This window comes from Bombyx mori, chromosome 25 (genome assembly GCF_030269925.1).
Source record: "Bombyx mori chromosome 25, ASM3026992v2".
Taxonomy (NCBI): domain Eukaryota; kingdom Metazoa; phylum Arthropoda; class Insecta; order Lepidoptera; family Bombycidae; genus Bombyx; species Bombyx mori.
The window spans coordinates 13,794,078-13,814,668 of NC_085131.1; positions in this window are offsets into that span (position 1 = coordinate 13,794,078).

Here is a 20,591-nt window from a genome sequence, read left to right on the forward strand (position 1 = left end):
TCTTGCCTCAGAATATATTTGGTATCCCAAGGTAATGAACCGACCTAGTGTTCTCACATAAGTCGCCAGAATCAGTGCAATCTGTCCCGAGCGGTTGTCCTGTTTTTTTTTTTTGGTTCGGGCCAGGGATTGGGGTTTCCAGATCTAGGGGGCCCGCGTGAGTCTTGAAGGTCCACAGCTGTTGGGAGCGGACCGTACGCCATTAGGATGTTTTTAGACTCCTATGCACCAAACGACTCCACTTGCAATCTCTTACCCGAAGACCGATCTCTGCGCAAGATCAGAACCTGGGCAGAGTAGCGGGATTGCCGCGGTCAACTCTACAACCAGACTCGTGGCGCCATCTCAAGGATTTTCCTAACCCAACTGCGGTAATATACAGGGTATTTTTTTTTTCCTGAACATCTCAAAGCTATCGGGGCTTAAAAGATAAAACACTCCTTGTATTTGTATCAAGCAAAACGACGATGCCAGGGACCTTATAATTATTCAAAAAGTTCGACAGAAATACCTAAAGTATTAAGTATATGCGTGTTGGCGAATAACTTCCACGATGAAAAAATAGCATTGTGCCATAAAATTGGAAAAATAAGAATTAGAGCAATAGAATATTTTTGATTGCCTTAGGCAGAAGCTTAAGTCATACTTAATGGTGACTTGTCAATGGCACTCATGGACATCGGTAATACCACTTCGTTAGAAGATTTGGTGGGGATACTACTACTAAGTAGATGGATATTAAGGAAGTAGAACCAGTATTTCGATGTGTTAATTGATTAGAGGCTAACGCTGATTGGACGATTACAATAATCGCGTAACATCTCTAGATATACTCCCGTGTATTCTCTAACATAGTTCCCCAGGTGAGCGTTAAGACAATGAGCTTCTCAACTTAAGGGAAACAGACAGATGGACAAATTGTGAACTTGTACTGGATCTTTTTAACTTTTCAAGCTCAGCTATTCTCATTTAGTCTTCATTCTATTTCACGAGCTTGTTCAGGATTATAATTATCGTTGTTGGGTTAAGTTTTTTTATTATTAATGAAATCAGCTTGATTTTGACCTTAAATATCCAGAGACTTGAATTTTCATTTCATTTAAACCGTAAGCGTAGCTTTAATTATACACTGCATTAGTATATTGTGCGATTTTGTCGTCTTGCTTCGTTGGTCGTTCTAGAAGTTTCGGAATTAAAACCGTAAAGTCAGAACTTTCTTTTTTTGAAATGTCCACCTCAAAACTATAATTTAAATCAACCCTAATTGCATAAATACTATGATCATTAAAAAAAATATAATTTAATAGTAGAAGTTTAAATAGTGGTGTGGAACAACTATTTTACGCACTAATCCCGAAAAATCGATTAATTAAATCAGCCAAATTCTGAAGTTTCGCCGTTTTCATTTTGATGCGGTTTCCTTGAACCCAAACGACGATTACAAAGGATTTGGAATTGATTGTATTTAATTCTATCGACCTTTCTGATTAAATAGATACAATTCCAAAATTAGGTACGAGATAACTGATTTTGCGTTTCTCTCTGAAAGCTTCAAAAGGGGGATGTTAATGAGGAGAAACGCGTAATAATAGCGGATGCTGTTTCGAGTGGTGGCAAATGGGATATCCCCATCAGGCGGGCGGCGGCGCGGTCGGAAGTTTACTTACACCGCCGCCTTCGCCTCCGGTTCAAAACACGACATTCGGCAAACGGGTCGCCAGATTTACTGCTTAACAGTACATCAACTTTATTTAAAAATTTAAGCAATGGTCTGAACGATTTGGACTCAATTCAATGGCTTGACCGATGGTAAACTTAGCCAAATAATGCCAAACTTTGCATAAGACCGCACGGGTGGTTAACAATCCAAATCTGTTTCTGTGAATCATTTGCGCGTGTTCCACTCTGAAAGGTGGAATAGACTCACTTCATATATCGAGGAAAAACAACACCGCGTCACATTGTCGTGTTTAGGGACTCTGGTATCATGGCCACACGTGATGGGTGACTAGAACTAGAAATCTAGTTCGTCCATGCCAATGAAATCCATCGGTTTTCTAGGATTTGTCAACGCGCCTATAAATGATCTACGCAAATGCTAATATTTGTGGAACCGCGTGCACAGTGGCCCGTGTAACCCGTTCCTTCACCCGTGCTCGATCGGTCCTAATTCGAGCCGTGATCTCGTGTCGAATAACTGTCGCTCGGTTTCCGCATGATTTGTCACGATCCGGGGCCTAAAAACCGGCCTATTTTATTTACGTTACATTAAACGGTTTAAATTTGCGTCCTAAAATTTGTACGCCACGGATGAATTCATTTCAGTATTCCGTGATATGGGTATAGCGGACTTTGTGATAGTTTTAAGAGGATTTCTGGTTATTTGAATTTCATAGGAAAGTCGTAAGTTCAAGTTCAATTACACGTTCACATTAGGGGACTACTATGCCATATTCAGGTGAGTAAAAAGTGAAAACTATAATACGAGCATTTTGGATAATGCAACCGAATGCAAAATCAATGAAACCGTTACTGGCATCTATAAACATCATATAAGTTCTGTATAAGAAATCTGTATGTCATTCGTTAGTTTTTAAACCTCAAAGTGAAATACATGATGCATAAAATTGACAGAGAAATAGGTGAGAATACTATTGCTATAAAAGAATAGAGAACAGGAAATCCGGACATACATCAAGGTGCATTGATCTCAAGGCCTAGTGGCGTTGTAAAATTTTTGAACTTGCTAGGAAAATTAACAATTATATTTTTTTCTTCTAGTAATATGCTTTAAAATTTAAGACATTAAACAGGCACAACAAGAAAAACGTGCAGCATACTTTCAATGCTAACTACATTCTCGAGCGTGAAGGTCCTAAATAAAGCCGGATTGTAAATAAAGTGCCAGGTAAACTGCTACAAAACGCAGTGTAGTACTGTAATGGAAAATAAATTGAAAAACTCTGAAGTAATATGGACTAATGATTTTTTTTTCTTAACTATGCTGATAGCCTTGAGAGGCTATATCAGCTTCACCCTAACATGCAGATGAGCTAACGGGACTCAAACCGGAGTGGTGCTAACACTGGCCCTAGCAAGAGCAGTGCTTCGCAGAATCTACCATCGGATCGGAAACGCGACCCACTGTGAAGATCCGGCGAGAAACTCAGTGGGCTGTGTCTGTGGGTTAATTCGATCGTCGAGCCCTTCGTCGCAAGCGACGAAAATAAGATAACATGTAAAATAAGACCGGAAAAGAGCAATATTGAAAATTCTTGACTACAGATTTAGTTTTTTATGAAACGATATAAAATAATATATAAGAGATACCTATATATAATTATCTCCATCTTCAAAGTAAGTTTAAGTAAATAGAAGTTACTTACGTAAAATAAAATTGGCTGACACGAAGTAAGAGAGTAATTGATCCAAAAATATATACAACCGATAATGATTTTTTATTTGGTTACAATTTTTTAATGTTTTTTTTTTGTATTTTAGTTAAAAGCTTTTCACTATTTAGAACACTATTTGTTAATTCATTAAAGTCTACCTAGTGGTGGACATCTGGATCGCTTTTATTGAATGGTCTTTATTTTTTTCTATAAAGTAATTTAATAATCGAGCAAATGTGTATTTATTACTATCCCTTCCTGTTTCGTCCGAATTATTTGAGGAATTATTCGAGATGATCCCCTCGTCTTCTTTCCACAATCACAATTCTCAAGAGTTCATCTATATTATCTGGAACCGCTACGTTCATCCACAGTGCGTTTTCGAAGATTTTTTCTGCCACGTACCATCCGGCTTTGGAATTAACTCCCCTCCACGGTATTCCCGAGCGCTATAACATGTCTTTCTTCAAACAAGGCTTGTGGAGAGTACTCAATGGTAGGCAGCGGCTTGGCTCTGCCCCTGCTATTGCTGACGTTAATGAGTAACTAAATACCATCAGATGGGCCGTATGCTCGTCTGCCTACAAAGGCAATTGAACAAAAAAGAATGATGCAGACTTGTGTTAGCACATTCCACAGAAAGCCGTCTATTTTCCTACTAAGGAATCAGGAGTAGTAACACAGTTGTGGTAATGTTATTTTATATTAGATTGACATCTATACTTATAGAAATACATAGATATTAAACGGAAATAAGAGAGACATTCAAATGATTTCCTCCACGTCTCACCTCCGTCGTCTGCGGCAGTAAAACCAAACAACAAAGCCAGGAACACACAACATAAAGACTCGAACAACACGAGACCCATAAATTCACTATATCATCAGGATAGGAGCATAAAAATTCATTGGTTTCCTTCGATTCACCCCGAACAGTTTTCATTTCATTGCGAGAGTATTATTTTATGCTGCCTCTGGGAATGCCGATGGTTTTTTACTGCGCACACCAGCTCGACGTATCTCCGTAACGTTTAAGATTGTATGTTTTATCGCTTATGTTGTATTTTTTTGTTTAGTTGCCGTTTTGTGAATCGTTGGTACGGCCTGTTTTAGCTCGATCAAAGAACAGCGTTCACAGGACTATCTGTCGTGCGTGCACTGATAGAAATTGAAATGGACGCTGCGACGAAGGACTGACAAAGATGCGACTTTTCTATCTAGTAATCATTTATAATGGTTGTATTTTGAGATACAAGTCAAAATTGAAATGTCTTTAAGGCATTGTGTAAAATATAAAACACTCCGAGCACTCGTACTGAGCGATGCAACTAATCAATTAAAATCCGATAGCCAGGTATATTTGTCTAATGCAATACTTACTTAACACATGTTCACAAACAGATTGCATGATTAAGGAATGACTACGTGTTATAAAAATAATAATTATGCTTAACGTAATTACTGGTGGTAGGATGTATTATTATAAATGTATTAAAAATAATAATTATGCACGGCACCTGTTTAAAAACACCCATGCGTTCTGATTCACTAAAGTTGGAAAAGCTCATATAGAATACAAGTGAGATTTAGATCTTATGCCTACGGGTGGATGTGGGAATTCCACATCCATTCCATTGTATTTACTACAGTAACACCACTTAACGTCAGGTGTTCTAGGATCCCATTAAGCGTTTATAAAAAAAATGTCAATAAAAAATCATTTGATCACTAGTAATTTTACACTGGATGTTTAAAATCGACCTCTTAGATCTAAAACATTTTCGTTTCAAATCAACTAAGAAGATAAATAAGGCCGATAAGCCTGGAGCGACTAATAAGAGCACGTAGACGCTTGAGATGGTGTGAACAGATGCTAGAATTAATGCACCTGTTGACGTTGCAACCTTGTGTAGAAGTATCAGTAAATATATGTATAATGTTATGAAATATTCTAAAAATGGTTGAACAATAATAAAAGACTGGGTTGAAATTTCGTTATCTGTACAATATTAAGAAAACAGCATTTAACGCCTTTATTTTCAACCAATTATTATTTTACAATCCTCATTTTTCTCAATGACAGAGTTTAGTCAATATATATAAGAAAAATCTTTTTTTATAAAAATAAAAACTTTCAGAGGTTTTCTATAAAAATTACATAAAAAAGCTTTTTCTGTAAATAATAATAATATGTAGTATTTGTATATGCACCCAGTACTATCCCAGAGCAGATAACGCATGATCTTCAAAACATATTTTACCAATAGGACAGCACAGTAATTCCAATTCTCTATCGAAGTCCAATTATCTAAACTGCATGTTCTGGCTAATTTATTTAACAACTAAGAGACCAAATTGCTGAAAAGCCGGTACGCAATTATTATTTCTTAAGAGGGGTAAAACCTTGCAGCCAGAAATTACAGTACACCTTTCCTTTAACGATATAATCGTGGTAATTGGCACAGCCGCGAAATATAACGGCCTTCGATGGGGCATTAACATATAATATTATCGGTATAAGGAGACCCTTAGTGGGAAATTGCAAAAAGGTTCAAATAAATTATACATTGGCTTCGAGTAACGGCGATTTAATCAATATTTTAATTCAACTTTGACTTAAAATTTATGGTAACTAGGAATATATAATAGTTTTCGCTTTGATGTACTTAATTTGAATTGGGATGGGATTAGGGTCATCGTGTGGGAGATCTGGAATAGGGTGTCCAAATGCCTTTACTTTTTTGATTCTGAACTCGTATTTTAAGGTACGATGTTTAGTTTTTTTTTTTTTTTTTTTATTGCTTAGATGTGTGGACGAGCTCACAGCCCACCTGGTGTTAAGTGGTTACTGGAGCCCATAGAAATCTACAACGTAAATGCGCCACCCACCTTGAGATATAAGTTCTAAGGTCTTAACTATAATTACAACGGCTGCCCCACCCTTCAAACCGAAACGCATTACTGCTTCACGGTAGAAATAGGCAGGGTGGTGGTACCTACCCGCGCCGACTCACAAGAGGTCCTACCACCAGTAAGAAGTTAGTTAGGGTAGGGTCAATGGTAAGAGATCTCGTGAATGAATCCCCATGCGCTGAACTGATCAGGTGAAAGACCTTACTGAAACCCCACTTAGTGAGTGCGTGCGCCGGGCCTCGGTTCGTAAACTATGGAAAACATCTATCAAGGCTTTAATAAACAAGAATTCCATAGGACCACGACTGCTCTGCCAAGAACAACCGACTATGATGATGATGTTTAGTTATAAAGCGTCATGTCATGCTGGTGCTCTAATTTTGGGGACGTTGATTCCAGTATGCTCGTATATTGATGCTATGCGTTTTCCATTGTATCCTTGAGTTATCGTTACTTATAGAAAAAGACAGAGTAGTATTCTTCTAGAATTATCAAATGGTCAAGAAAGGGTACTTTGCTAATAATGAAGATAATGAATAAGACAATGTGTGTTTTTCTTAAATTCGAATGCTGCTAATTAAATATTCGTTCTACTTAAATGACAAACGATGAATGATGGACTCGTGGAAATAATTACCTTTAAATACTTAATTCACAAATTGATGACGTTTTTAAGAATAGTCCTTCCTTAGTTCCATGTCACCAGCTTTTTTTTTAAATTTTTTATTGCTTAGATGGTTGGACGAGCTCACAGCCCACCTGGTGTTCAGTGGTTACTGGAGCCCATAGACATCTACAACGTAAATGCGCCACCCACCTTGAGACATAAGTTCTAAGGTCTCAGTACAGTTACAACGGCTGCCCTGCCCTTCAAACCGAAATGCATTACTGCTTCACGGCAGAAATAGGCAGGGTGGTGGTACCTACCCGCGTGAACTCACAAAAGGTCCTACCACTAGTAAAAAATCTAAAATGTCTCTGCTACAAATTTTATGAGATAAGGATTCCTTTTAAGAGCACTGTAAATATGAAGTAATCACTTTTTCCACATTCCCAAAAAGCCCGGTTTTTAGTGAACACCAAACCAAATCGAGCTTAACAAATCGAAAACATAAACAAAAACCAAAATTTTCCTTGGAACGATTCACTTATCTTCAAAATGTAGTACAATATTTGCATGTCATTCGAGCGTTAAGCTTAAAAACGTAAGCATTCCCGGCCTTAGGCCACGTCTCAATCGAAACCGGTCAATTTGCATAATAACAGTTGTTTCGTACGTGCCAATTTGTACCTAAACCATTCTGCTGACTCATTTAATGTACATTTGTGTCTTAACAATGGTCTTTCCTTGGGTTGGTTCCGTGTTTGTTAGTTCAAGGACTTTAGAGATACACACTAGGCCTTATTTCTTTATTTACTGCATTCGTTAGGAAGAATTCTTGAGATATAAGACAGAAGTACTAATGTTATTGTATAACGACTGGGGTACCTTTAAGACTAAAACACACCAACGATTCATAGTAGTAGTACATGGTGAGTGAAATAGAATAAAAGTAGAAAAATTAAGGAGAAGAATACCACAGAAGACCATTCTCATTCCTGACAAGGGTTAGTAGGAACTAGTCGCAAGGTGACGATATAGATGTTGTGCTTTCTGCGGACACCGGTAACCTTCAGCACTATATGGGTTGTGAACTCTTCTTTCTGCCCATCCAGAGTAAGAAAAGAATCACGAGTCATATACGTAAAATGAGAAAAAGTATACAATTACATTTATTACGCCATGCTAATCTTTCACTGTGAAAATTGTTTATAAACACGTGCTATATAGGGTTTTGCTTTAAAAACTTTTCACTTCAGGACTTAGTCAGTGTCGCATCATTCGATACCAGTACTTTTACCTATTAGGCACGCTTCAATTATTTTATCATCATTTTCCTCATTGCCTCGTATTCCTCAATGCCGAGGGTCGTTACCACCTTTCTGTATCACTCTCGCACGATTTTTCTCCATCTGTTTCTGACTCTGGCGATGTGGAGGGATTTTATCATATTTGATAATTTATTATGATTTGATTGTAATTCTATTTGGTATTTACGGGTAGCATAAGCTCAACGTGCACGGCCCATACAGTTGAGATTTCAGCCCACTTGATATGAAGTTCTCAACGAAGCCCACACCTCCAACACGTGACTGAACAACAACAACAGTAAAGTTTGGTACCCAACATAATCGCTCATTACCCAGTTTAGTCACCCACTCATTGAGTTCAAAGCCACGGTTGTATACGAGTCGACCCACATGGATTCTTTGAGCCAAAACATCAGACGTTAACAACCAGAATTTAACTTTACTCAAATAAAAAATGAATACTTTGTGTCGAAATAGAATCATTACCGCATTGTACATTAGCACAATGATTTCCACAAATAGAATAGACGCCTTTGCCGCAGTGACGTCACCGGAATCCTCCCCAGTGACTCGTTACGTAAACTTCCGGCGACCGGAAACCGGATGTAGTGTCCTATTCGAAAAAACTCGACACAACCGGCTTACAAAAAATTAACTACTGTTGTCCTTAGTACGGTATGATTCAATTACGGCATAATATGTGATGCTATTCCAATTGCAACCGTAGATCGGTGCCATTTCGCAGCAAATCTAATCGGCCTAGTATATTGTTACGGTAAGAGTAACGCCAACTATCGCCGAATAGTCGAACGAATATCGAACGATCCAGAATGCTCGAGAATTACAACGCCATCTATTGTCAGATAGTGGAAACTACGACTAGAGACGTGTGGAATATTCTCGATGGTTCTAGGGATGAGGTATCGGCTATAAAAACGTTGTAGGGATGTCGCGCAGTCAGTCAGTAATTGAAACTACTCGAAGCGAAACAGCGAACGGATCACCTGAAGCGAATTGAGAGTTTTAAAGTGTTTGTTGAATATAAACACAAGGCAACCTCAAGATAAACCGTAGAAATCACAAGTTTGTTAGAATAAGAGCAAAATGGAACACAGCTCGGAACACAGACGACGATGATCCCCGTGGGAATTTACTATTTTTCCTATCACAAATGAATTGGATGTTATCGGATATTTTAGTTCTGATAGAACTCCCAAATCGCTACTCATAAAAATATTAATACTCACAAATCGATAGCTCTAATTTCCCTCGTGATTAAAATCCATGACGGTAATTTATAGCTAGCTATACACGCCACTGTCGCTTTTACGTCGTGAACCTCTAAATCGCACTCGAGTCGTTCTCAGAGAGAGCTACACGGATGTCGTGGAAAGATTTATTCGGAAGCTCGAAAACAGAATGATGTAACAATAACACGTGATAGATGACGTATCCGATCCGATGTCACGATTCGACGAGAGCTGCAATAATTTGACGTTTCCATGACATTGACAAATGTTCCCCTCATACGGATTTCTTTTGAGTGCTATTCTCTCAGATTGTTCTGTATCTATGCCGTTTATTTTTAGCTATTGCATAGCTTTTATCGCGGGCTTTGAGCGCGGCGACTGAATCAAGAAATTCCGTAACGAAAATAACCTGAGACCCCCACTACGCCTACTATGTAGCTGGCGTTCAACACATTCACACGTTGCGCTTGTGTTGTGTTTGTGACTAAGCGCGCGGCGTGACGCCGCACTGCCGCATGCACATCATGTAAAGTCTGCCCATCTCTACCTCGCGTGGTCCAGGTTATGAGTGTGAAGGGGACAGTTAATGTTTTGCTTTTGTTAATAATAATAATAATAATAACTCTTTATTTATATAACACCTTAATATGTACACAGTAAAGTAATAAAACAAAAGTCGGTATATAAATCGGCGGCCTTATCGCTGAAAGCGATCTCTTCCAGGCAACCTTGCAGGGAGAGGAATAAGTTAACTGGACGGTGCTATATCTTAATAAACTTACATAAAAATATATACTTAAATACACATGTGAAAAATAAATACCATATAAGATAAACTTACATACGATTAAATACAAATAAATATTAAAAATATACAAGATAAAATACAAAAGAAGTAGAAACTTATACAGCTATATCATAGAAGCAAAGTAGTGCGATTTCAATCTGGACTTGAAAATTTCCGGCGAGGACGATTGTTTAACGCTTAAAGGTAACGCATTCCATAAACGGACAGCTTCAACCGCAAAGGAATGGTCATAAAATGACGTCCCGTGAGCCGGAAACTTCAGCATTAAATTCTCCGATGACCTGAGTGAATGAGAGCTTGCAGTATGTAGGAAATCAAAACGTTCCTGAAGGTAGCGCGGGGACGAGGAATTAAACAGGACACTGTAAAGAAGAGACAATATATGAACATTCCGGCGATAACGAATAGGAAGCCACTTGAGCTTAACTCGATACTCAGAGACGTGGTCATATTTGCGTAAACCAAATATAAACCTTATGATAAAATTTTGAAGCCGCTCAAGTTTATTTAGCTGGGCCTCGGTTAGATCAAGATAGCTGGCGTCGGCATAATCAATAATGGGGAGTAACAGAGACTGTGCAAGTGCAATTTTAGTAGATGTTGGAAGAAAATTACGCAACCTACGTAAGGAACCTGCAGAGGAAAATAGTTTGCGACTGACTGACACCAGTTGTGGTCCCCATGACAAACTGCGGTCAATGATAACACCAAGATTTTTAACGGTGTCACTAAACGGGATGGTTATCCCGTCAAGAGACAATTGGGGCAGATGTGTCCACTCTATCTTACTGCATGTCCTTTGGCTGCCAACAATTATACACTGCGTTTTTGTTGGATTCAGTTTAAGGCCGTACGCGTTACTCCACTCAGATAAGACGCGTAAGTCGCTATCCATAGTTCGAATAGCATCATGTAACTGAGGAAGTGGAGCTTGACAATACAGCTGAAGATCGTCTGCATAAAGGTGGTAGGACGAAGTGAGATTACAAGATATTGAATTAATGAAAAGAGAAAACAAAAGAGGAGATAAAACGCCACCCTGAGGCACTCCGGCAGATGTATTACACCAAGATGAAATCGATTCACCAAGGCGAACACACTGTCGGCGTCCGTACAGGTAATTACGAAACCATTCAATCACAGTTGGAGATATGTTGAAGGAGCGAAGAACGGCAAGTAGTATGTCAAAATCAACCGTATTGAATGCATTGCTGAAGTCCAGCAGTGTCAACACAGTTAACTGACCGTTTTCCATACCCAGGCGTATGTCGTCGGTGATTTTTACCAGAGCAGTGACTGTACTATGGCCAGGACGAAAACCGGACTGAAAGGGGTTCAGGAGATCATGACTATTAAGGAACGAACTCAACTGGTTATGGATAAGGCGTTCGAGGACTTTAGATAGGAAAGGAAGAATGGATATAGGTCGATAGTCGGAAAAGGATTTAGGGTTAGGTTTTTTTGGCAGAGGTATTATCTGTGCTTCTTTCCAAACAGAAGGAAACACACAGTTGGAAATTGAATAATTAAGGATGTGGCAAAGAATAGGAAGCAGGATATCAACTAATGGGATGACCATATTACGACTTATACTATCTGTTCCGATAGCATTGGACGCTATAGAAAGGATACTCCTTCGAACATCACAAGCTGTGAATTGACGAAATTTAAAAGAAGAATGGTCAGGAGCGGTAATGTTAGAAAGAGAATTAATGGTAGATGACTTAACAACGTCATCTAATAAAGACGAAGAAGTAAAGAAAATGTTCATCTGATCAATGTTAATGTTTGTAGAATTACACTCTTGACGAGATTTACCAACTCCTAATGACCTTAGAAATTTCCAGACTTTTGCTGGATCTTCAACTTTAACGGAATCATGAATGTGACGTCTTTGAGCGTCTCTACACACCATATTGCAACGATTTCTGATCTTAACATAACGTGTTCGGTTAAACTCGGTTGGGCGCAACTTATACTTAGTCTTAGCCGCAGACTTCCTCCTCTTCAGATCTCTAATATGGTCAGTGATCCAAGGCGCCGGCTGATGTTTAATTTTTATCGCCCTTAAGGGAGCATGGATGTCATATAAACTGATCATTAGTGAATTAAATATTGCCACTTGGTCATCGATTGAGCTAGCCGCTATCACAGGCTCCCAATCTACAGTTTTGGCATCCGCAACAAATGCATCCATGTCCATTCTACCAAAATTGCGTTGCAGAATAACAGTAGGTTTACGTTTAGGAGGCCGAATTTTGTAGGATAAGAAAATCAGATGATGGTAGGAAAAAGAGTCAGCTGAGCATTGTCCGTGCCTGGCAACATGCTCTAGGGAAGAAACTAAGATGAGATCAAGCAGGGATGGGGAAGAATTTGGAAAATGGTGGGTAGCGCTAAGTGGGAGAATGTGCATGTTGCTCGACGTGACAATGCTTTCTAAGGAAGAAGAACGATGATCACGTTTAAGAAGGCAGGTATTGAAGTCACCCATAATTATGGTGTGCTCATAGCAAGGAAGTAGGTCTTCCAAGACCTTTTCAAAAGAAGAAAAATAATTAATGTGAAGAGATGGGCTATAAAAGACTCCAAGTAAGATTTTAGCATGTGTTAGACCGACTTCAATGAACAAGTGCTCGCTGACATTCGGCAAGGGTGATTGGTCGGAGGCGCTAACGATAGTATATGGTATATGGGAGCGTAGATATATGGCAACACCACCGCCGCCTTTGCCGATTCTATCATTGCGAATTAGGTTGAAGCCGGGTAAAGAATACGAGATAGAAGGAAGGGACGGTTTAAGCCAAGACTCGGAGACTAATACAGCATGGATGTTTTTTATATCAAAAGATACCAGCATATCAGAGAAATGAGCCGGAATGCTCTGCGCATTTATGTGAACTACATTCAGATTCCTAGGCACATCGGAGAAATTAGAGTCCAACGTTTCTGCGAGAGAAGGGATACTCAAGAAGCTATCTTCACTTCCGCTACTGGATGAAGTAATAGATAAATAGTCACTACTATCACTACAATTCAACATATCAGTCATAAAGATAATACCTATTATAAACACAAATAAGTAACAAAAATATATATAACACTAACAATAATATATATATATATATACATAAACAATACTAATAAACAAAAAATAAATACATTCACTCAACCTGCCGGCGTCTGATACGAAGAGAAAACTTAAAAATTAAAACTTAAACAAGACAGAAACAAATTTTACCATGTGCATTGCATTTGCCAAATACAACATGAAGTGCAATTGTAAATTACGAACTGATGTAGAATAAAATAAAATAAACTATTTATAAATTAAAACAAAACAAATACAAAAAAAAAAAAAAAAGATTAACACAAAATTATTAAAAATAACTAATTATAACACTAATAGGTAATTAAAAGTAAAAGGAAACTTAAAAAGTTGTTAAAACATTAATAGAACGTAAGAATAATGTAACAGCAAAAACAAAACGTAACAAATAACATATAAACAGAGTGGCTGTATGGCAGCTTCCATAGCCTTATACAAAAACAACAACTACTAATGACAAGTAATGTCAACAGTCAAAAATACAATAACTTTGAGTATTTACCTACTTAATAAAAATAATATTTTAACTAAATTCTAAACTACATTCTACATCAGTTATTACTAAATTTGGACAATGACAATAATGGACAGACAATTGCAGTGGGTAACAAATAAAGAAGCAGTGAATGACACCGAGAACGAACACTACTTCTTGTTCGCAGCCACACGTTTTGGTCTGGTCGCAGCTGCAGACTCCTTTGTGTCCTTGCCGGTTTGTGCCCTCTTTTGAGCAGCATCTTCCGGCATAGTCGTCTTGGCAAGAGCATCCAGATCAGACATCACTTCGACACGATGTCGCACCCCATCCGATCCCTGAACGTAAACGCAGCCGTCCCGAGTCCAGCACCTGGTTACTCCGAAGCGTTGACGTGCAGACATAAAAATATCATGACGTCTTTTAGTCAAGAACTCGGAGAGTGTTATTCCTGAGCCCTTGAGCGAAGTCTTGGCAGCCCAAACCTTAGAACGCAGGTTCATGTCGCATAGCTTCAAAAGAATGGGCCTAGATCTTTCTGGAGTAAATGTTTTACCCATTCTGTGACACCGGGAAATGTTAGATGTATTAAAGTCCATAAGTTTCAATTTACTGACAATGGTTTCGACAACTGTAGCTAAAGTGTCCTCTTTCTGTTGTTCAGGAACACCGTGTATCAGAAGAATTTTTCTCCTTGAGTGCATTTCTAGGCGATCATTTTCAAGTGAAATGAGCTCCACTTGAGTCTGTAGTGCACGAAGCGCATTCAGAGTGAAAGTTTTAAAAGCAAGAAACTCTTCTTCCAGTGTGGAGAGTGTTGAAGTGGAGGGAGCGCTCAGTTTCTGCTGTCTTACCTCAAATTCTGCAAATTTCTTGTTGAATGTATCAGTCAATTGTGCCATGGACTGCTGAATACCTTCCATTGTGAGATTGTGAAGTTTAATAAAAAAAAAAAAAAAAAAGTTCTGTAGTGTTTTTATCCAGTGGAATCACTGCCGGCAGGTTAAAAGTGTTACAGTCTATGCATATATATCATTACACTTTAAAATTAAACTGATTTACTATTTTAAAAATGTATTTAACTAAGAGCACTTTTAATCACAACCTACTTCACAAGTACCGCCCAAAAAAAAAAAAAAAAAAAAAAAAAAAAAAAAAAAAAAAAAAAAAAAAAAAAAAAAAAAAAAAAAAAAAAAAAAAAAAAAATTAATGTTTATAAATATAACGTGGTCTTATTTTATTGTTGTATTAAATGATTATTGTCGATTTATAAGTTGATAAAAAATGCTATGCAATAGCTTTACCGCGGCAGTCTCCGAGTGCCACACGTGTTTTTTATCTATATATTAATACGTGAAGCAAAAACTTTGTACCGCTTTTTACGAAAATTGCGCGGACGGAGGTATATGTAATTTGCCACAGTTATGGAGAATATAGAGAAAGAGTGCAGAATGCTAATAATTTTTTTAAATAGCGCATTAAAAATACATTACATCAATAATAAAAAAATTACGCACACTACCATGTATACACACATATATAATATTTGTTTATTGTCAAACTTTTGTTATTGCTTAAAGTCTGTGGTCAAATTGAGAATAGGTTATTATTGTTTATCTTTAATATTATTTGTCTATAGTGTAGTCTTGGCGAAATCTGTGGTTATAGAAATAATACTCTTTGACAATATAACCATAACATTGTTCAAACTTATAATTACAATTAATTATAGTCAAATTTCGATTACTGCGGGACCACTAGTTAGATTAAATACTTTGAATTAGCTGTGATTAAAGCTTCAATGGTCAGAGCAGCATAAAGATCATCTACTGGAATGTGATGACCCCGGACGTTTGGAATACAAGGTTCAACAGCCGCGCCGCTGTATTGAGCAACATATAACACTGTCCTTGGCCTAGGTTTGGATAGAAAATATGAAATCATGAAACACAATATACAACACTATAGATTGCCATAAGAAAAGGAAGCGCATAGTTTTTATATTAAGCCGATATTAATACAAGGCTTCAGATACAAGGCTTGAGATAATCGACAAAATGTGTTTGTATGTGGTTTGATGCTAAGATATTTTCTCTACATCGGTAGTAATCAAAACTTTTTACATAATGTAAACTCGGATTTTATGTTAGCCTTTTTTTATTGTTTAGATGGATTGACGAGTTCTCGGCCTATCTGGTGTTAAGTGGTCACCGGCGCGCCCGGACATTAACAACGTTAATGCCGCCATACACCGTGAGAGATGTGTTACAGTACAACTGCCTTACCAAGCGAAACTGCTCCACGGCAAGAATAAGTAGGGTGGTGATACCAACCCATACGGACTCATAAAACGTCCTACCACCAGCAATTACGTATTTTTTGGCTTTGTTTTTTTTATTAAATGATGTTATTCCTTCACTTTAGATGACAGTCGTGAAAAAATTTTAAGTGCGTTTTTCATAAAAAAAATTGATATCTGCCTGCAGGATCTGAACACTGGCATAGTCGTATCGCTCAATGTGAATGCATCGAAAGACTTATCCTTTAGACCACGACGATTGAAGGATAAATCGCATTACATTATTTCTGACGTTTTGAATACTTTAGGATTTCCGTGGCCAATGCGACATTCCAATGATAAGTTAAAGTGTCATTCTTTGTAGTGGTAAGTGTATTACGAAAAAAACATTGGATATCGTGATTTTATATCTTAGCAAGCGTTCGAGTTCCAGTGGTAACCCCAAAAAAATTCGCGTTAAATAATAATGAGTGGAAGGAAATTTCGCGAATTCACCGTGTTTAAAATTGGACATTGGAGCTTTAAAGTAGCTAAAACTAAAATTATGTTCACGCTAGTTCATATAAGTAATGTATGAAGAAGTAGCCTACAAATGTTTTGATGGCTTAGACAGGAAGGAAGACAAAAGAATCATCCACAATGACAAAATGCTGACGAAGGACTTATCGCCAAAAATTACGAAAAATCGCCAAGACTAGCATAAAGGATCAGCAAAGCTGACCCCAAAGGGAATAGGCTCAGGAGTGATTGATTGACCGTGCATGATATTTTTGAAACGATGCCTTAATTTTTCACATTTTTTTTACACTCGATTGTATTCGCCGAACATTTTTTTGAGATCTCCATCGGAATTGACATAGCCATAATTTTTTGAGATTCATTGAAAGGAGTCCTTATATATATATAGTGGATATAGAAGCTTAGATGTGAATATAAATGGCTAGCTTAGCAAAATATATCTATTCTATTTGTTTATTTGTGTCGTATAGAGTGGGCGAGTTCACGGCCCACCTGATGTTAAGTGGATACCAGAGCCCATAGACATCTACAACGTAACTGCCGCCACCTACCTTGAGATATGAGTATATGGTCTCAGTATAGTACAACGACTGCTCCACCCTTCAAACTGAAACGTATTACGGCTTCACGGCAGAAATAGGCAGGGTGGTGGTACCTACCCGTGAGGACTCATAAGACTACCACCAGTAATTACGCAAATTTTTAATTTTGCGGGTTTGATTTTTATTACACGATGCGATTCCTTCACCGTGGAAGTCAATCGTGAACATTTGTTAGGTACGTATTTCATTAGAGAAATTGGTACTTGCCAGCGGGATTCGAACACCGTCGCATTGCTAGATACAAATGCACTGGGCGTCCTATCATTTAATCCACGACGACTAATAAAAGTAATAGTAAACAACATATTAAAAATCTCTGAACACAAACCCGTATATTCTGATCATTCTCTTTTCAGTCGTTTGCACTCTTGACAGAGTGGTTGTGGTCATCAGATCGGTTATAATGACCACTCTGGTCATTAATAACGTAAAATGAACTGCTTTACACATTTGCTATGTTCTGATATAGGAAAATAAAATGCACGCTTATAAAATATGTTGCTTTATATACAAGATGTCTCAAAAGAAATGTCATATTTAAAAATATAATTTTAAAAAAAATAAGGAGTTTATTGAAAAAATGTTTATTACATATTAAAAGACACTGCTTGGGAATTAATTTTTTTAAAATGACATCGCTCAAATGTAAACCCTTGCGTTTGCGGCATTCGTTCAATTGAGCACTAAAATTGCCTATGACGGCTCGGCAGGTGTTTCCGTGATGGCTGCACTTTTGTGACGGATATTTTCCTTTAATTGTGCCAGGTAAGTTGTTGGCGGAAACTTTGGATTTGACGTAACAAAGCTGTAAAATCGGGAGTGCGCGGAGGCCAACTTATGTCACTCCTGGAGATCAATTTTCCAGGAAAAAATTGACCTCTGACCAGTATCCTGAGGCTTTAATTCTTGCACCAACTGAACTTTGTACTGGTGCAGTTTTAAATCTTTATGCAAAATGCGGCATAAGGACGATATGTGCACGTTTAAGGCCACAGCACGCTTCCGAATTGAAAGGTTCGGATCGTCCCAAATAGACTGGGCGACACTGTATACGTACGTAAAGATCTTTCTTTTGAGACACCCTGTATATAGTGACCGAGACAATAGTCTGGGGTGACCCTGGATTTCCCTCGAAAGCGTACCTGGAGCTCAAATCAAACATACACGTTTGATTAATATCTCTTAAGAAAGTACCAAAAAAAAACAAAAGACGGAAACCATACAATTCCAGTTTTCTAGACCTACATACATCACGTGGTCCCATCTGAAAAAGTACGCAACTACGAAAAGGGTCCATGATTAATACGCACTCGCTACATAATGGTAGCGTTTTGTTTTATAGCACAAAGCAGACTTGACGTGGCCCATTAACCGGTCCCGCCCATTCATTCGGCCTTCCATTCGTTCACTCATTCGTTCAACGATCACCTGGGGACTTGGAAGGTTTCGGATAATCTAGGGGCATTACTGTTTTTCTTAACTTAAGTGCGTTCCTTGTTTGTTTTGACGAAGGCTTCGACTTGACTTACGATTGAAAAGCTCAAGAGTATTTAGGTGACTCCCTTTTAAAAGATTAAAGAAGAATAAATTTTGTAGTATTCATCAAGAAGCTTCTAATTCAAAACTGAGCACATACCTTATTTTTCAATTTGCTTGAAGTCGTACTTAAGATAACTGAATCCACGGATATTTACTGTTGACTACGCATTGCTTCTCTCACTGCTGATGGTTGAAAATACTTCATCGCTATGGGATAAAAACAACACTACATTGGCAGTGGCAAAGTATCACTCATCTTTTTTTTTTATTGCCCAATCTTCTGGATAGATTCAATTTAACAATCATAGACGTGATACGTGGTAGTGAGCTTTGTTCGAAGTTGCTTACTATTAGTCTCTTGCTGAAGGCTAATTAAGTTTTTGCTGTGTTTCGCTTCTTTGTAGTCTTTTGACTAAGTTTATTTGAACCTCAATACATATTGCTTTCTCCACGGGCAGCCTAAATCTTAACTTTCAAAATATTTTTTTGTGGACTGTCCATATAGCTACAGTGCTGAGCCCGATTTATAATAATAATTATAAACTTATTTCTTTGTAGGTTTGAAAGACAATAAAATGACTCGATAGAATAAAAAAATGTGTTAGTTCAGAATACAACCTTTGAGAAAGTGTGAACTAGACTCAAAGACGGGATGGTGGATAAATACCATTATTTATAACAAAATTTATGGCTATATTCTCGTGAATTAAAAAAAAAATCATAAGCAATGCTTACTTAGTTATTCCGCTTTATTATTCTAATTTAGAGTAATATTGTTTATAGTCAAGTAAAATTGACGTTAAATTTAAAAATATGAGCCTGGCCGGGTTATTGTGGCTCCTTAAGTCAAAGTGGCTGTTCCTCTTATATCGTTCCTTTATATCCTTGCTCATGACAATAACAGGTGGATGGGTATCTCATAAAGTCTTGTTGTTTCAGCGTCTCCGTAAATTCAGTACTTCAAGATATTTACAAACATAGCACTTGAAAATACATTAAACTTTGTAATAACTTTTTATTAGTATCGAAGGCCAGATGTGCCCTTGTTCTACCTGGAGTGGAATATTAACAGAGGCTTATGGCTGCCTCATTTCGTCTTTGATTTGTCACGCCTTATCTAGTAAGATAATATTGAATGTTAGAAAATACTATCATAAATTTATTATATTATTTGAATTAGGAAGAACTCTGAAATATGAAATAAGTAATGCCGCTATCTTTTTGTGATTATCAGACAAACTATCACTGGTATAGATTTCAACCCTACTACGAAATCAAAGCGTTAGTTTCCAATAAATTTCCTAAAATAATGTTTATGTTGTTAACGAAGCACATAAGCATTGGGATGTTAAATTTACGACATTTTTCAATAATATGTCTTATATATTATTCGTGCTATGAAGCAGAAATGCGTTTCGGTTTGAAAGGTGGGGCAGCCGTTGTAACTATACCGAGACCTTAGAACTCATATCTCAAGGTGGATGGTGGCATTTACGTTATAGATGTCTATGGACTTCGATAACCACTTAACACCAGGCGGGCTGTGAGCTCGTTCACCCATCTATATAATAAAAAAAATGCATAATCTTCTTTACAAATCCCACTGGTTCTACTGGAATCTAACATTGTAGAAAAGACTTTAGACTTTAAGCACATACACATAATCATAATTATCAATTCAAAAATATGAAGAGAGGGTTGGATTTAGCAGGTAAATAAAAATATTTTCTACATAATCATATTATTATCATAATCAAATGAATAAAACGAC